The 15679-nt window shown below is 40.6% G+C and overlaps 1 protein-coding gene across 1 annotated transcript in view; it reads left to right on the top strand.

The window, feature by feature from the left end:
* Positions 1-749: 749 nt before the first annotated feature.
* STK38L (serine/threonine kinase 38 like) overlaps positions 750-15679 on the top strand; it is an 81721-nt gene continuing 66791 nt past the window's right edge. Inside the window, exon 1 of the mRNA XM_032855204.1 lies at positions 750-863. The gene's annotated coding sequence lies outside the window, so the exon portion shown is untranslated. The remainder of the gene's footprint in view (positions 864-15679) is intronic.

Raw genomic sequence — 15679 nt, 5'->3', positions numbered from 1 at the left:
AGTGCATCATCTTCACAAAGCCATCCTTTTTGAGTTATACTGCAGGGACTTTTCCCTCCTAGTTCTCAGATCCTAAAGCAGCCCAGTACTGTCAGTTATTTTAGATATCCCAAGACAATCTAAGCAAGTTTTTCGTGAATGCCTCCAAGTTTTTTGTGGCTTTTCCAAATTTGAATCCCTTTCAAGCCCTTGCAGTGGAGTCATGGTGAGATGGAAAAGAGTCAAGGAACTTGGGAGGCTTTTAGATCCCAGAGCTACTGATTAAGCAAATTGGTCAGCCAAGCCATCTTTGTTAACCACCCTTTCCTAATTTGCAAAATGTGTGGATTCGTGGGGATTATCTCCAGACCTCTCTCCATTTCTTTGCTTTACATTGTGACTTACTCTTTGCATTACATTGGTAAGTATTAAGAAAAACTCTGTCACTTAGGACTAATATGGCACCACACTGGGCACTCTCTCAAGGCCCAGCTTTTGAACCAGCTTTGAACACAGAAAAGGTAAGTGAGGTGAGGTTGATGAATGAAGGAAGTAGTGACTGCCTAGTTCACGGCTCCAGGGCCATCAGGAATTCACAAGGAATAGGTGGGCGGGGCAAACGAGCCAGCGTTGACGACAGAAGGCTACTTCCGGCTGTGGTGCGTATGACGTCAGGGCCGAGCCTGACCGGCCCAGCCACCGAGAATCCGAGGAGGGAGGGCTCGCGAGAGTTCAGGAAGGCCGCCCCGAGATTCCGGCGCGGCCGCGGGTGCCACCTCCCGGGGGCGGGGCGAGGGCGGAGCGGGCAAAAGGGAGCGGACGGGCCGCGGACCGGCTGCGGTCCGTGCGGAGGCTGAGCCGGCCGCGGGCGCGACCCGAGGCAGGTGAGTACGCGGATGCGGCGCGCGGCGGCCGCGGCTGTGGGGCCCCGCTCGCCGCGCGGGCCCCAACTCTGCGAGCAGGAGCCGGAGGAGATCTTCTGTGTCTTTGGGGGTCCAGCGACAGCCGGGCTAATGTCGGGGCTGGCAGTGTCTCTCCAGAGAAGCTCCAGCGACGGCCTTGGCCCTCTGGTTCCCCGAGGTGATACTAGTCCCGCGTCCCCGGAGAGGTAGCCGCGAGCCCCGGGAGGAATCTTTGTGCTTCCCTGCCCCTCTCCCCTTGCACTCCTCGGCCCCGAAGCACCCCGATCCCGGTCCCTGCCTGGGCTTCATAAACAATAACAAATGTCGCGGAACCTCTGCTGGTACCCCCCGCTCGCCCGTCCCGTGCCCTCCAGCCGATGTCACCGAGAAGGAGGATTCCAGGCTGGCTCAAATTGTGGGGGCTGCTTGTGTACCGTTCCTAAAAACTGATGCGTCAGATTGCTAAACATTTCTCAGATCGACACAACACGGTAAAGCCTGCTAGCTCCCAGAAACACGGAGTGTTCAACACCGGTCTCAAAATCGGTCCCTGCCCCTGGCACCGTAGACCCTCCTTTCAACATCATTTTCTCCCACTCCCCTTTTTTTCTCTTTACTGTCGGGGGCAGACGAGGGCTTGTTTGATAAGAGAATAGGAAAGGTTGTACCCGGTCCAGTAGGAGACGTTTCATCTTTAAAAAGTTATCAGGTCGACGGCAAGGGAACAAACTTTATTTTCAAAACCGGTGGCCTCCCGTTTACTGATGCTGCTTTTGTTTTGTGGGATCACTTTTCGGATTTCAAGTTTGGAGGAAGGATATAAAAAGAAATTGGGGGGTGGGGGGAAGAGCTGGAGGTGCTGGAAGTGGTGGCTTGTCCAAAAGCTGTGAAGCTGTTCTCACTTGGTAAAATGCAGAAGCAACGCTCGTCTGTTTCACATAACTTGTGTTAAGTTTTGACAGAAGTCAGTTGCTCAGAAAAGGCCTCAATATTAGTTTTCTTACGGCTAAAGTCTGAGGAGACAACTCCTAGTGTTTTAATTTGTGCCTCCTGGTTGTAAGATGGGAGTTAGACCTTGTCTTTAAGGGGGTCGGGGTGGGGATGGGGTGGGAGCTTAATTTGTCAGGTCTCCCTACTTCAAGGCAGGATCCATTGTTGCTTAAGCCCAATTTTACTTACCCTGTGCAGACTTTTTTGTCTCAGTCATATATGTATATAGGATACTGGGAACCTCTTTGTCTTTGATCAACCTTTCTTTTTTTGCCTCAGGATATATAAAACAATTAAGTTTATTATACTCTACCCAGTAGCTGAGAGGTATTATAGGTGAATTAGCCACCATTGTGACTGTTTGAGGAAGAGAAATTAGTTCAACATACGATGTTAAATTGTGATTACCTTTGTTGATCACATGGGTTCATTAAAGTACTTTTGTGTGAAAAATCCTGATCTCAAAAGTAAAAAAAAAAAGGTTTGATGTGGCTTAGCTTTGTGTTTTTCTCCTGGTTAAGATGGCTGATAATGTTTTCCATTTGGCTGGGATGTGTTTAGGATGAGAAATAAATTGGGTGTAGTTTTTGTACTCCTTTGAAAGGCCCTGCCAGTGAGGAATGAAAAAAATGAGAAAAGCCACATTAAATGGGTGCAATTCTTTTTCAGCTTTCTGTTTTTTAGTTTGTTTTAAAATGGGTCAAAGAATAGAGACTAGGAAAATTTGTGCAAATGAATAGGTGTCCTTGGCAGTTTTTATGCTGAAAAATTAATTTCAAAAAGTAGAACACTATAAAACCGGAAGAGAATTTGTAGAAAATGCACTCAATTCATCCACTTGTTTTCAGAAAAGTTCTGTTCTCTCAAAGTGAGGGCAACATCATTGTGTGAGTGAAGTTGGATAATACTTTAGAAAGTGTTTTCTCAGTGATCCGGAATAAGTTGGAGGCTTGTTGTGGGGGGGGGGGGGGGGGCGGGGGGGGGGGGGGGGGGGGGTTTTTTTTTTTTAAAGAGGGCACAAATCAAAGCCAGAATGATTTGCATCTCAATGTGATGTTAAAATGATTTTATTTTACATAAATAGTGTTGGGTGAAAGAAGCAAGCATATTGTCTTCTAGCATCCCCAGGATTACATTAAAATCAGCAGATGGGCAAGTTATGATTAGGTTAGACTTGACATATGCAGAAATTATGCTACTGTATTTTTATATTAAAAGTACCATGGGCTTTTTTGAATGAAATAATGCAAATAAGCTTTAAGGTATAAGAATTTTTAAAAAAATAAATTAGTTAAAAAAAATCCTTAACTGTTTAAACATATTAATTTAATCCTTCTTTCCTCCCTCTCTCTCCACACCCACAAAATTTTGTTTAAGTCTTAAGAGCTCTTATTTAGCAAGGTAAGACCAGTATTTAAGTGTACTGGTTACATAAAGCTCCGGTCTCCAGGTAAAGTTTTGTTAATTGACAGGGTATGATTTTTCAGAACCTTTAGAGAGAGGGAAAAGAAGGACAGCAGTGAACAATATTTGCTGTTGGTGTACTCAGATGAGCTGTCATCTCTGTCTTTAGAGAGACACAATCTAATGTGAGGGAAATGCACCCAAATAACTGTAATACACATGCATTTTGTGGAGAAGCCTAAGAGGGAGGGATTAAATTCTACTAGATCAATTAAGGAAGGTTTTGAATAGGAAAAGGCGTTTGTGTAGATGATTTGATGATCTAGTCATGATAATCATAATAAGTAAACCCTTTATATAATGCTGATTGCTGCTAGAACCTTACATGTACTAATTTACCTGGGTTTAATTCCTATAACAACTGTACAGAGTGGGTATTTTTTATTATTTCCATTTTGTAGCCAGGGTTACTGAGGTATCAAGACCAAATAACTGGAAAATGATAGAACAAGGGTTCCAGCTCAAACATTCTGGCTTATACCTGTATATCTCTGCTTAATCTCTATTCTTATTTTCTCTTCCATTGTTGATGGTCTTTCTCAGGTCTTTTTCAAAAAAATTAATTCAGGAAAATACATTTCTCTGGCACGTGTAGATTTAGTGGTCAATTTTGTAGAAAGAGCTTCAAAATAAACAACACCCAGGTAGGTAAGTTATTTTTGGAATGTGAAATAATCAATTGCAAGAAGTTGCTCTTGGTGCAAAGTAAATGTAACCATTGAGTGGGACTTTTGATAAATTTGACTTATTACCTAGTACCATACCCATAAGGATTTAGAAATGAGGAATTGTAACTATACTAACTCATTTGCTTAATGGAATGTTTGAATCATTGTATATTTTGGCTTATAACTTAAAAAAAAATCACTTGGCTATTTTTTGGATTGAATTGTGAAGTTGGAATTTAGTTAATGATTGATAGTCTTAGCCCTTCTAGTTTTTATTTCCACAAGCAGCTAAATATATTATGCCTGAATCAGGGTGGGGTTTTTTTTCCTTTTTTTTTTTTTTTTTTTAAAGATTTTACTTGTAAGCAGTCGCTACTCCTGATATAGGGCTCAAACTCACAACCCCTAGATTGAGTTGTATGCTCTATTGACTAAGCCAGCCAGATGCCCCATGAATCGGGGTTTTGAATAGAGTGTGGTACATGTATAAGATAAGAGAAGTTCAGTCACTGATACTTTCTGTTAGGGCACCTTTGAAAGCTCTTTGGGATTGTAAAATAAAAGGTGCCATAGAAATGCACTGTGCCTCCTATAGACCTACTCAGTAAATGCTTCTTTGTTGAATGAATGGTCCAAATGATTTTATTAATGAAGTTCCAAGAATAGTTCACGTTGTAATTGGTTATCAAGGTACTGGGATCACAGTAAACTCAACTGGATTTAAAGTTTAGGAGAGAAAGTATATCTCGGCAGTGGTAGCGGTACCGTCTACTAAGATGCAGACACTTCAGCTCCTTTGTCCGTGTGTGATTGACCAAACTCATCATAGAGTTCCAGAGGCACATTTTCTGAGATTGAATATAGTAAGTGTCCTCTCCTTGTCTGAGTGGGGTAAGATGGTAGAAAATGCCCACAGTAGGATAATTTATGGTTGATGAGCTTAAAATCTAATAGGAAGAGTAGAAGAACTAAAGGCAGGATTTAAGCTCATATATTATTACAATTAGACAAAAATGGCAAAACAAATTTAAATATATATGTATATGGGTATACATATATATGTATTTTTACGCAGCTTAAATTAATAACGATGGTGTGTTATTTCCATTTACCACCATCTGACTGACAAAATTTTTAGGATCTTCAGCCCATAATTTCATGCAGGTACTTAAATTTTTTTTTTTTAAATTTTTAAGATTTTATTGATTTATTTATTTAAAAGAGAGAGAGAGCACACATCTGAGGCAGTTGCCGGGAGGGCAGAGGGAGTGGGAGAGAAAGAATCTTAAGCAGACTCCACGCCCAGGGCAGAGCCTGATTCAGGGCTCCATCTATAACCCTGAGATCCTGACCTGAGCTGAAATCAAGAGTTGGATGCTTAACTGACTGAGCCACCCAGGAGCCCCTCATGCAGATACTAAGACAATTATGCTTTGTTATTAAAAAAAAAAAAAAAGAAAGAAAGTTAATATTTTTCTAAGTACAGGTTTGGTTTTGAAATATTATTCTTAATAAAGAGGAGTGTGAGCTGATGCCTCAGAGGGAAATCAGATATACTCTCACCTCCTTGCTGGTAGAAATTTGGGGGCATCTTTTCCCCTAATAGACTAGTCTTGTCTATGTTGAACATCCACTGAGACAGGTAGCTTACCTCTTAGATGATCTCTGCACAGGTCTTAACAGAAGACCTTAGCAGTGCCGGTTCATACGGTGAGCTGACCATTCACACTGATGTTGGGTAAATTCAAAAAGGCCTCGAACTTTGGCAGTTTTGCAATAGTAGCACTTCTGTTATGCTTAGTTTTTAAACTGTTAAACAAGCTCCTTGCCTTCTTCAGACCAGTTGACAACTGATGTTGATTCTCTGGCCACACATGCCGCTTTCTTGTTTGCCTTGTCTTTTGCTGATTCTTCCTGATTCCACAGGCATAGACGTTATTACAACTTGTAAGTCTGATCCCCCATACATAGGCAGCATCCAGTGTTAGCCCCTACCTCTTGTTTCTCATACCTTTCCCCTTGTTTTCTTACCTTTTACAATTATTCGCTTTGTCTATCCGATTCCTAATTTCGGAACACTTTCCTTACTTTTGCAATTACTGAAGACGATGGAGTTAAAAATTACTTAACACCGAAAATCGACCACAAATACAACAACTTCCCCAGGATAAAGAACAAGATAACAGAAACCTAAATGACTATGCATGGTTGTTAATGCCATCTATTTTTGGCAAGCCGAGTTGGTGTGCCTTTGCTATGGAGCCTAGCTTTCCTTCTGTCTAGGAAAAGTTAAAAAATCTAAAGTTTGGAAACAGGAGAGTCTTAGTACACATCACTAAGTGCTTTTTGTCGTTGGTGGTGGGGATCTTGCTCTGTCTACATGTAGTCATTGCTATTCTGCTTTTATGACTTTGAGAATTTGGCTACAAAATCTGTAGATTTCTGTAGAGTTCTGTAGATTCTTCAGCAATCCTGGAGACACGGTACGACATTTGTTACATTGAATATGAAAAATGCTTTGTGTAATCTATGTTTCTAAAACTTGGTTTCCCAACAGGAATTTATAGACTTAGCTCTCTGTCACCTTCCCTTCTGACATGTTCTTGGCTCTTTTTTCTTCTTGAATGTCACCAGTCAGTGTACAGGTCTAATAATAATTTTATCAACAACAGTAATCACTCGCTTATCGCTTACTATGTATAAGACATAATGCTAAGGACTCTATATAAATATCATCTCATTTAATCCCTGAGGCAACTGTATGAGTTATTATTTCTGCTTACCCATGAGGAAACTCGAGTCTTTGGAGAAGTAACCAGGGTCATGCGGGTAGATAGTAAATGATGGAGTTAGAACTTGATCCCTGAGATCCAGTTTGCTTTCTCTTGCATTGCTTTATTTTATTTAAAAAATATCTCCTCTGCTGTTGCCTTCTTCTAGTCCCACCCGAATTTTCTTTCTTTCCTTCCCTTCCTCCCATTTTTAGGAATTACTTACAGTTTTGCATGTCAAACACATCTTTTTAGAAGTACATAGAAATAATTCGGCTCTACTCCTATTTCCTGTAGAGGGGGACTTGTCCTTAAAGAGAGCTTATTGGAAGAATTCTAGTTGTAACACCTTATATTTGTATTGTGCTTTCGAGTTGCCTAAAGCATTTTTTGTCACATATCCTCCTAGCAATCCTCCCTTTAACTCAAGTCCTTAGATTAAAAGATGCTACACACACTTTCCTAAAGACTGTGCAAAGTTAGTTGATGAGACACAGTTCTTGCTCTCAGCAATTCTAATGCTGAAGTAAATGATATAATCAAATGTTCTGACTTCATTCAAGCCAATTAAGAGCAGATAAATATCGTTACAGCACAGCAGTTTCTTTCTTTTTTTTTTTTTTTAAGATTTTATTTATTTATTTGACAGAGAAAGAGATCACAAGTAGGCAGAGAAGCAGGCAGAGAGAGAGAGGGAAGCAGGCTCCCCACTGAGCAGAGAGCCCCATGCCCTCTCTATCCCAGAACCTTGAGATCATGACCTGAGCCGAGGCAGAGGCTTCATGCCCTGAGCCACCCAGGTGCCCCAGCACAGCAGTTTCTTAAAGGGCATTATAGTTTTGAGATTTGAGCTTCCTTTTTGGTCAAAATTGAGAAGTTGGACTTTTAGTTCTGCATTTTAAATCATGAAATTTCAAAGTGCTCCATCCCTGTGATTCAGGTGAATGGTGGTTAAGTTGCTGCCTACCTCATCCTGCGTAAAAGTGTGGCATTTAACTAAAGGATTACGGTGAAGGAATAGGGCAGAGGGAGGACAGATTATCATTTCAAAAGTGAAATTGGAGAGATGGAGATCCTAACAGGGCTTGATGAGGCATCTTAGAGTGTCACTATTGTAGGAAATTGGATGTCAGCTTTAGAGAATGGACAAGCTTCATGTATTGAACTCGGGCAAGTTGTATTATTTGAGAGATCAGAGAGCTTATTCAATGATCTATCTTTGGAATTTTATCTTGTGCCAGTATCCTGTTTGACTAAATTTAATTTTTACTAAATTGAGTATTTTTTTCTTAGTTAAGCATTTGCCTATTAAGTTGGCCCCAGGGTGGAAACACCACACCATGTTTGCACTTTATAGTTTTTTGGTATTTGTCAGCAGAGGCTGGTTGCCTGGTTTATAGCACTAGGGAGTTGCCTTTTGTTGTGTTTTTACAATAGAGATCCATTTCATTTGGACACATCTTTTAAATCTGGTTGAGGATATTCTCCATATGTCCACTATTATCTAGCCAAACTGAAAAGACTTTTTCTATTTTTGTGGCTAGAGTGGAAAAATTTCCATCCAAATTGCATATATTTGGCCTATCAATGTTCTTAATACTGGCAAATCCTAAAGGAGCTGCAGACTCATAATATTTTAGTGAGGTTAATCATCATAATTCAACATTTATCGTCTATTTGCAGTGCACCGTATGAGGTACTGTGCAAAATAGAGATGAGTAAAATATATTGCACTTCTACTTAGAAAGGTTCTATCCAGTAGGAGACATAATGTATGGGTACAAATAAACTGTAATTCAAACAGAAAGTGATAAGTGAGTGGCAGGGCACTATGGGAGCAGAGGAAAGGGGGATTGCTTCTGGCTGGAGAGATTAGGAAGACTTCCCATATAAAGTGAAATATGAATTGGCTATTTAAGAGTGAAGGCCAGGCCAGGAGGAGGCATTAGCATGAATTGGATCTATCTCTATAACACCTGATAAATTATATGTTAATTATTTACTTTTCTCTCTGCCCTATTGGATTTCAGCCCACAGAGCTTTGAGAACAGGTGTTTTTCAGAAAGCTTTTCATTCTTTGCATCATCAACTGTTCAATGTGGTACATTTAATTAAAGTCATACTTTAGTAATAATACAGTGGCAGTAGTGTATTTGGACTTCATTCAAGGAAGAGGGACCAGAAATGAGAAGACCAATGAAGAGACTATTTATATTTATTTAAAAAATTTTTTATTTGAGTATAGTTGACACATGATGGTACATTAGTTTCAGGTGTACAACATAGTGATTCAACTTCCCTATATGTTATGCTCAAGACCCGTGTAGCTACCATCTGTCACCAACACAATGCCATTACAATATCAATGTCCCCTATGCTGTGTGTTTCATCCCTATGACTTATTCATTCCATAACTGGAAGCCTGTGCCTCCCACTATCCTTCACCCCTTTTGCCCAGCCCCACCCCTCGCCTCTGGCAACCATCAGTTCTCTGTATTTATAGGCTTGATTCTGCTTTTTGTTTATTTTTTGTTTTTTTTTTTTAGATTCCACAAATTATTGACATCCTGTGGTGTTTGTCTGACTTATTTCACTAGGCATAATGCTCTCTAGGTCCATTCATGTTGCAAATGACATAATCTCATACTTTTTTATGACTGAGTAATATTCCACTGTATGGATATATGACATCTTCATTCATCTATTTATGGGCACTTGGGTTTCTTCCATATCTTGGCTATTGTAAATAATGCTGAAATAAACATAGGCATGCATGTATCTTTCTAAATTTGTATTTTTGCTTTGAAGGGACTAACTGACCTAGAAGATAGATAATAAAGTTCTAAACTGGGTAGGATTGGAAAAGAGAGACTTGGATGGATGGTTGTTGCTCTTCCATCTTGAGACTGAGGGATTTCTTTCACTGTTTGAATTACCTGTGAAGTACATGTCATGTACCAGGAGATACAGAGATGGAAGGACCTGGTGGTCCCTCAGACAGCAGGCAGGGAACTAGAGATCCACACTTGCAGGGATAGAAATAATTGCAATAGCACATGGCCGCTATAATAAAGGAGCAGTAAGAGGAGCAGCTAAGGAAAAGGAGCACCTGTTTGGGAAAATCAAAGAAGCCTTCCAGGGAGGTGGTAGTGTGTGAGCTTAAACTTGAAGGGTGAGTAGGAGTTTTTCAGGCCAAAAGACAGCAGGAGGCCATGATGGCATAGAGATCTAAGAGACTGTTTAGAGAGCCACAAGAACCTGGGTTATTTTAGTGTTGGGACGTGAGGCTAGATAGGATAAATGGACTTGTCTTAATAGAATAGCATTTTATTTGCCATTTTTTAAAGTCTTCCTTTTCGAAGATTTTATTTATTTCAGAGAGTGAGAGAGAGAGTGTGCATGGGCATGAGCAAGGGGGAGTGGTAGAGGGAGAGGGAGAAGCAGACTCCCTGCTGAGCAGGGAACCCTTCCTGGGGCCTGATCCCAGGACCCTGAGATCCTGACCTGAGCCGAAGGCAGATGCTTAACCAACTGAGCCACCCAGGCGCTCCTGCCGTGTTTTTTCTTTGTTTGTTTATTTAAATATATTTATTTTATCCAGCTCTAGCACTCTGAACTTTTGTGAGGAAGTATTTCTAGTGCCTCTTATAACCTAGTGGAGGTAACTCTGCTGTGCTTCCCACTCCCAGCCCGCAAGTATATTGCCAGTAATAAATTGTCTCTTGCTTCCACTTAGTGAAATTAAGCAGAAAAGGTGATGAATGATACCAGTAGCCAGAGAGATGAAGAGAGAAAGCAATGCACTGAAAACCTTTCCTCTTATGAATGCCCAGAGCCACTAGGGTTGTCCTCTAAAGAGAATAGAGCATAGAGCATAGCTTCAAAGCACTTGACTCAGGGGAGGGGACTGTGGTAGGAACACAATTATTTACCTTTCCCATAAAGTTTTATGGAACCCGTGAAAATTTCCCAGAACTGTAATATCTAGTGCTAAAGTCCTTTTGTTCTGGTTCCAGCCTTGATTTTTTTTTTTTTAATCTTCTTTACTCTGACCCTTACTATACTTTATAAATTAGCATGACTTAAACTTTAAATGGTCTCAAATGTGGGCCCTAGTTTGTTCCCCTCCCACTTTTCTGGGCTTCCAAAATCTGCATTGAAGGCTCCCTGCTAAGCAGAGAGTCTGCTTCTCCCTCTCCCTCTGCTCTCATTCGAGCTCTTCCTCTCTCCCTGTATCCCTTTCCCTCTTTCTTTCTCCGAAAATAAATAAATAAAACCCTCTTAAAAAAAAAAACTGCATTGGCAAATTATGATTCTGAGCTATGTGTACATAATCTATATTAGACCGCCAGAACTAGGAAGCTAGTTTTCTTTTTTCACATAGATTTCTTTTCTACAGCCATTTATCCTTTCTGTCTCGTGCGCCGCTGAAACAGATTATAGCTGTTTTCTAAGGACAATCAAAAAGTTCATTAGAATTACATCCATTGTATTCTAGGCTGGGGCTTGGTAGCTATGTTAGGTTTATTGCCATTAGTGGGAATAATCAACGTTTCTGGGCACTACCCAGAGGAAAGTGAAAGACAACAGGGACAAGAAAAAGAAGGCTTGCAGAGTGTCAGGGGAGGCATAGGGTAGGAGCTGGAGAAACGGTTAAAAGGGGTCAAATACCTCTGACACTTGTTCCAGGCGCCACTTAGTGGGACATGTGCCATATTTTAAGATTAAGTTGAACCACCAGTAATCATGTCTGGAAATACGCTGGGTGTATTGTTATGCCAAAAACGACAGTTTGTTTTAATCAAATATATCTGGATTTAATAAAAACAAAATTTGTATATATACCTGTGCCTCTGTCTTTAGTATTGAGTAGAAAGGGAAACAGAAATCAGCAATTTTTAAATATTAGTGAAAGTTACAGGTACATTTCTGAAAGGTAGTAAAACATTTAAGATTTAAAACCACAGATTACATATCTAGCCCCCATCAGGCAGAGGTGGCCAAAAGGGAAGGGAAGCATAAGTAGGAAAATGTGTTTGGATAAAACTGAGTATTCATCCTACTCATATAAAAGGACCCACAGAAGGAAAAACAGGGTGAGAAATTAGATCTAGAGGCTGTGGTCTCCCGTCTATTAACCCAAGTACATTTCACTTTCAGGAAACAAGAAGCTTTAATTCTTCAAAACGTTTTTCCATGACCAGCTAACAAAGCCAAATAAAAAAAATAGGCACAATTTTAGTGTTTTTGTAATGATGATAAAAAGTTATTTCTCAGATTGTGAGAAATACTGGATTGAATGAAAGCCTTTGGCTCATGTTCAAAGCTGACAGCTGCTATAGAGGTCAGAGAGTCAGATTCTCTACTGTGTGTTCCCTCTAATCCTTGACAAGTGGACGGCTCGTCTTTGTCTACATATTTTAGTACCTTGCTGAGACAAGGAATTCAGCAGTTTACAGGATACCTAACTTTCATTTCTTTCGGGGGCCAGTGTTCTCCAGCCTTCTGGCCCGATCCTCTTTTCTTCTCCCTCCACATGATCTGGTTGCCGGATAATCTCACGTGCCCTGATGTCATGAGGGACCACTCTCTCATAATCACTTGGAAATCTGTGTATCTTGCTCAGACCTCTTCTGAGCTTGGGACTCTGTTGTCCATCTCCTTCCTAGAATATTTAATATTTAAGGTGTTGACCTCACTTTTCCAGCTCTGTAAATGTGAATTGTTTGTGTGTGTCCAGAAATAATCAGGATTATGGAAATTTACTTATGATTAGCAAGTGACCAAGAGACCACTAGATAAACACAAGAATGCCAGTTAATGAACTTATTAATATAACGGTGAATAGAATGGAAGCATGCATCATTTGGCCAACACACTGTCACCCAGTAGGACAGTCTTCATGGGAAGTGTCACTAAGCCATGATAGCTTGATGGAGCGTCTTTTTTTTATAAGGATGCCTCTGCCCACTGCTGCTTTGGATATGGGCAGCCCATTTTAATTTGGGGCAGTGTTAGAGGAACACAGGCAAAATCTTGCATGTTAAACTCTTGCTTTCTTCCCCCCAGATTAATATAACTGCTATTAATGTAACTGTTAACACAGTTTATTTAGCCAGAAGTAAACAAAACTGATAGGGTTTCAGTTTTCTTTCTTTTTTTTTTTTTTTAGGATTTATTTATTTACTTATTATATATATATAGAGAGAGAGAGAGAGAGAGGGAGATCACATGAGTGGGAGGGGCAGAGGGGGAGAGAATCTCAAGCAGACTCTGTGCTGAGCATGGAACCCAGTGTGGGGCTCGATCCCATGACCCTGAGATCATGACCTGAGCTGAAACCAAGAGTCACCCAGGTGCCCCACAAGGTCTCAGCTTTTATTTATTTATTTGTTTGTTTGTTTGTTTGTTTGACAGAAATCACAAGTAGGCAGAAAGGCAGGCAGAGAGAGAGGAAGGGAAGCAGGCTCCCTGCTGAGCAGAGAGCCCGATGTGGGGCTCGATCCCAGGACCCTGGGATCATGACCTGGGCCGAAGGCAGAGGCTTTAACCCACTGAGCCACCCAGGTGCCCCAGGTTTCAGCTTTCTTAATTCACATTATAATCCTACCTCCCGGAAACTACATCCTGTTCAGTTTTGATCGGAATTGGGTATTCCAGATATTTTCAGTCACACATTCTTTTGGAATTACTTATGTTGATAGCTAATTTCTACCACTCTATTTGATTCATGCTTATATTACTCCCAGAGAGTGATTTAATTTTCAAATTATGTGGGCATTTCGCCTTGGCCTTTTGTACTGACTATAATGCATTGCCAAGTATTGCAAACTTCTCCAGGTATGAGCTGACCAGTACAGTGTACAATATGACATTCACCTTCCTTTGTCTTGACCTTTTATGTCCATTAGCCTAATAGTAAGATTACATAGATGGCCATTTCACATTTTTAATTTATGTCAAGCTTTGTTCAACAGAAATCTTTATTTGTTCTTTATCTATATAGTGGTTTGTCACCATTTGTGCCAGCATTTCATTTTTTTGAATCCAAGCATAATTCTTTACCTTTTCTCTATAAATTTCATTGGTTAAAATTAATCTTCCGTTAAAATTGCTTTGGATTTTGACTCCACTGTGCCCTGTCTGATTATTCTCTCCTGATTCCAGTTTGGGATAAGGACTTTGAAAAGAATATCTCTGAAAAGGATCAAACTTTATCCAGTTCATTGATAATGTAACTGCCCAAGCCCAATGTGCCTTGCAGAATTTACTTAAGATGACTCTGAGTTTTGTTGCTTAATCAGTTATAAACTTATCCAATACTCAGCCCATTTTTCTTCATCTTTCTCCCTTCCTCACCCTAAAAAAAATTGGAGAATGGGTCTTGATCAGTACCTTTCAGAGTCGTAGAGATTATTTGTCCTTAAGATTTGCCATCAAAAGGGACGCCTGGGTGGCTCAGTTGGTTGGGCGGCTGCCTTCGGCTCAGGTCATGATCCCCGCGTCCTGGGATCGAGTCCCACATTGGGCTCCCTGCTCAGCAGGGAGCCTGCTTCTCCCTCTGCCTCTGGCTGCCACTCTGTCTGCCTGTGCTCACTCTCTCTGACAAATAAATAAATAAAATCTTAAAAAAAAAAAAAAAAGATTTGCCATCAAAGGAAATAAGTTACTTGGCAAGATGTTTTCCTCCTGAATCCATGCAGATTTTTAGTGAATGCCCATCTTTGTCTGTTCAAAAGCCATCTGCTTTATTATCTATTCTAGAATTTTCCTCAGGCTGGATGATAAGCACAGCAATGAGTGTTTTGTAACGTTTTGTAACGTCCATGTTCTTTTGTAATGCTCATGTTCTTTCCTCATTTTGAAAGATTGGGCAGTTTGTCTCCTGTCTTTCAGCGCAGCTCTCTGGTCCTCATGGTTCATCCAAGTACATAGAGCATGTGGGCCTGGGATAGCAAACCAATCAGCTGGCCAGGTGTGAAGATTTGCAGGGCACTGGGGGCAGTTGTCTGATGGCCTCCCGTGTCCTGGGCTTCAGCTCCCTGTTTTCACATCCACTTTTGGCCTTTGTTTCCCACCCTCCACTGTAGAAGAGAGGCGGAGCTCCACGCGTGGCAGGTGGGCACCCCACTGGGAGTCCTCCTCTATAATACAGGGCTTGTATCTCCCCAGCAAAGATGTCAGAAGATAGAAATATGTAAACTGTAAAGGGGTATGCAAGTGCAATATTTTAAAAAAGCAAAACAGAAGTGGTTTTTCTTCCTTTTTTTCCCCTGTCCTATGTTAACTACACTGTTTCCCTACACCAACTTACCCAGGCCGATTGCAAATTTTCCCTTCCAAATAAAAATTCAGAAGCTGCTTTTGTAGCCCTTAATGGTTTTCCTAAGTTCAGCTCACTGTGGGCATCTGGCTTCCTGATACCATCCTCTGTTTCTTTTACAGGCATCCATGTTATGTGTGCCTCCTCTCAGTTTCTCTTATCTGTGTCTTTAAAATCTAAGTTCATTGGAGAGCTCTCTGTGCAGCCAGTCTTTTCCGAATCTTCCCCTTTTCTCTGTCATTAATATCCTTTGCGTTTATAACAAGAGTTCTATTATTTTTATACCAAATCATTTTAAGTTTTACTTTTTTTCCACATGACTAGGGTGAGTGGGGGTTATACTGTTTGGTTATACTTTTCTCCCCCATGTTTTTCTAACTCATTCTCTTTCTTTAATTCTCTCTCTCTTGCCCTTCTTTCCTTGATACTTCTGGTGATGTAATTTTAGAAATTATTTACTTTAAATAATTTAAATTAATTACTTTAAATAATAGTTATTGAAGATTTTATTTATTTACTTTTGAGAGGGAGAGATAGAGAAAGAGAGAGATCATGGGTGTTTAGAGGGGCAGAAGGAGAAGC

This window comes from Lontra canadensis, unplaced genomic scaffold (assembly GCF_010015895.1).
Source record: "Lontra canadensis isolate GAN:19392208 unplaced genomic scaffold, GSC_riverotter_1.0 scaffold9, whole genome shotgun sequence".
NCBI lineage: Eukaryota > Metazoa > Chordata > Mammalia > Carnivora > Mustelidae > Lontra > Lontra canadensis.
This window is presented reverse-complemented; position numbering and strand designations above follow the sequence as displayed.